General features: G+C 38.9%; 4 non-coding genes and 1 pseudogene across 4 annotated transcripts; all 5 read right to left on the bottom strand.

The window, feature by feature from the left end:
• Positions 1 to 27: 27 nt before the first annotated feature.
• On the bottom strand, positions 28 to 146 carry LOC137869912 (5S ribosomal RNA). The gene has a single exon (XR_011102634.1). It is a non-coding gene; the product is annotated as a 5S ribosomal RNA (ribosomal RNA).
• Positions 147 to 598: 452 nt separating this feature from the next.
• On the bottom strand, positions 599 to 707 carry LOC137870015 (5S ribosomal RNA; annotated as a pseudogene).
• Positions 708 to 1160: 453 nt separating this feature from the next.
• Positions 1161 to 1279, bottom strand: LOC137869821 (5S ribosomal RNA). Its single transcript, XR_011102546.1, has one exon. It is a non-coding gene; the product is annotated as a 5S ribosomal RNA (ribosomal RNA).
• A 453-nt stretch (positions 1280 to 1732) lies between these two features.
• Positions 1733 to 1851, bottom strand: LOC137869691 (5S ribosomal RNA). The gene has a single exon (XR_011102424.1). It is a non-coding gene; the product is annotated as a 5S ribosomal RNA (ribosomal RNA).
• A 452-nt stretch (positions 1852 to 2303) lies between these two features.
• Positions 2304 to 2422, bottom strand: LOC137869780 (5S ribosomal RNA). The gene has a single exon (XR_011102508.1). It is a non-coding gene; the product is annotated as a 5S ribosomal RNA (ribosomal RNA).
• Between the last annotated feature and the right edge of the window lie 78 nt (positions 2423 to 2500).

The raw sequence follows: 2500 nt of genomic DNA, 5'->3' as shown, positions 1-2500 counted from the left end.
TCTGCCTTATGGAGAGAAAAATGAAAAAGCTTACATCACCAGGTATTCCCAGGCAGTCTCCCATCCAAGTACTAACCATGCCCGACTCTGCTTAGCTTCCGAGATCTGACGAGTTCGGGCGCAACCAGAGAGGTATGGCCGTAAGCAAGTTTATCTCCAACACATAGTCCTTTAAAAGCTGTTACAAATTGCAGTCATTTATAATACATTTAGGACATGTTTAAGAAATCTCATTTTATTTTCAAAGGAACCCCGTTTTTAAAAAATGAAGCAGTTCTTTGAATGGTAGGTTGAATGGTGAATTAAACTTTACTGTTCTTCACAGAGAACTCTGAGCTGTTTGTCAGAACCGGCTTGAGAAGACTCAAATACCAATAACAGTAGGTCAATTGCAAAATGTTAACGAACCTAAACCAGGTCATTCATTAACATACCAAAAAGAAGAAAATATTGATATGATATTGATTGATTCTCTTTTCCCTTTTTACTGTTACCCACCTCTTTTCATGCATCTCTTCTTCAATCTTGCTTTTTTCTCACATATTTGTCAAATGAAAAAGCATCAGTGTCCTCTGCCTAATGGAGAGAAAAGTAAAAAAGCTTAGAGCACCAGGTATTCTCAGGAGGTCGACCATCCAAGCACTAACCAGGCCCGACTCTGCTTAGCTTCCGAGATCGGGCACAATCAGAGAGGTATGGCCGTAAGCAAGTGTGTCTTCAACACATAGTCCTTTAAAAGCTGTTACAAATTGCTGTCATTTATAGTACATTTAGGATATGTTTAAGAAATCTAATTTTATGTTCCAAGGGACTCCGTTTTTAAAAAATGAAGCAGTTCTTTGAATGGTAGGGTGAATGGTGAATTAAACTTTACTTTTCTTCACAGAGAACTCTGACCTGTTGGTCAGAACCGTCTTGAAAAGACTCAAATACCAACAACAGTAGGTCAATTGCAAAATGTGAACGAATCTAAACCAGTTCATTGATTAACATTCCAAAATGAAGAAAATATTGATATGATATTGATTTAATCTCTCTTCCCTTTTTACTGTTACCCACCTCTTTTCATGCATCTCTTCTTCAATCTTGCCTCTTTCTCACATATTTGTCCAGTGAAATATGCAGCAGTGTCCTCTGCCTTAAGGAGAGAAAAGTGAAAAAGCTTACAGCACCTGGTATTCCCAGGCAGTCTCCCATCCAAGTACTAACCAGGCCCGACTCTGCTTAGCTTCCAAGATCGGACGAGATCGGGCGTGATCAGAGAGGTATGGTCGTAAGCAAGTTTGTCTCCAACACATAGTCCTTTAAAAGCTGTTACAAATTGCTGTCATTTATAGTACATTTAGGACATGTTTAAGAAATCTCATTTTATGTTCCAAGGGACCCCGTTTTTAAAAAATGAAGCAGTTCTTTGAATGGTAGGGTGAATGGTGAATTAAACTTTGCTGTTCTTCACAGAGAACTCTGAGCTATTGGTCAGAACCGGCTTGAAAAGACTCAAATACCAACAACAGTAGGTCAATTGCAAAATGTGAACGAACCTAAACCAGATCATTGATTAACATTCCAAAATGAAGAAAATATTGATATGATATTGATTGATTCTCTTTTCCCTTTTTACTGTTACCCACCTCTTTTCATGCATCTCTTCTTCAATCTTGCCTCTTTCTCACATATTTGTCAAGTGAAATATGCAGCAGTGTCTTCTGCCTTAAGGAGAGAAAAGTGAAAAGGCTTACAGCACCTGGTATTCCCAGGCAGTCTCCCATCCAAGTACTAACCAGGCCCAACTCTGCTTTGCTTCCGAGATCAGACGAGATCGTGTGCGATCAGAGAGGTATGGCCGTAAGCAAGTTTGTCTCCAACACATAGTCCTTTAAAAGCTGTTACAAATTGCTGTCATTTATAGTACATTTAGGACATGTTTAAGAAATCTCATTTTATGTTCAAAGGGACTCCGTTTTTAAAAAATGAAGCAGTTCTTTGAATGGTAGGGTGAATGGTGAATTAAACTTTGCTGTTCTTCACAGAGAACTCTGACCTGTTGGTCGGAACCGGCTTGAAAAGACTCAAATACCAACAACAGTAGGTCAATTGCAAAATGTGAACGAACCTAAACCAGTTCATTGATTAACATTCCAAAATGAAGAAAATATTGATATGATATTGATTGATTCTCTTTTCCCTTTTTACTGTTACCCACCTCTTTTCATGCATCTCTTCTTCAATCTTGCCTCTTTCTCACATATTTGTCAAATGAAAAAGCAGCAGTGTCCTTTGCCTTATTGAGAGAAAAGTGAAAAAGCTTACAGCACCAGGTATTCCCAGGCAGTCTCCCATCCAAGTACTAACCAGGCCCGACTCTGCTTAGCTTTCGAGAGCAGATGAGATCGGGCGCAATCAGAGAGGTATGGCCGTAAGCAAGTTTGTCTCCAACACATAGTCCTTTAAAAGCTGTTACAAATTGCTGTCATTTATAGTACATTTAGGACATGTTTAA

This window comes from Cebidichthys violaceus, unplaced genomic scaffold (genome assembly GCF_023349555.1).
Source record: "Cebidichthys violaceus isolate CVI_PGR_0920_01 unplaced genomic scaffold, fCebVio1.0.p SCAF_127, whole genome shotgun sequence".
Classification (NCBI taxonomy): Eukaryota; Metazoa; Chordata; class Actinopteri; order Perciformes; family Stichaeidae; genus Cebidichthys; species Cebidichthys violaceus.
Note: the sequence above shows the minus strand (reverse complement) of the source record. Positions and strands in the feature narration are given on the sequence as shown.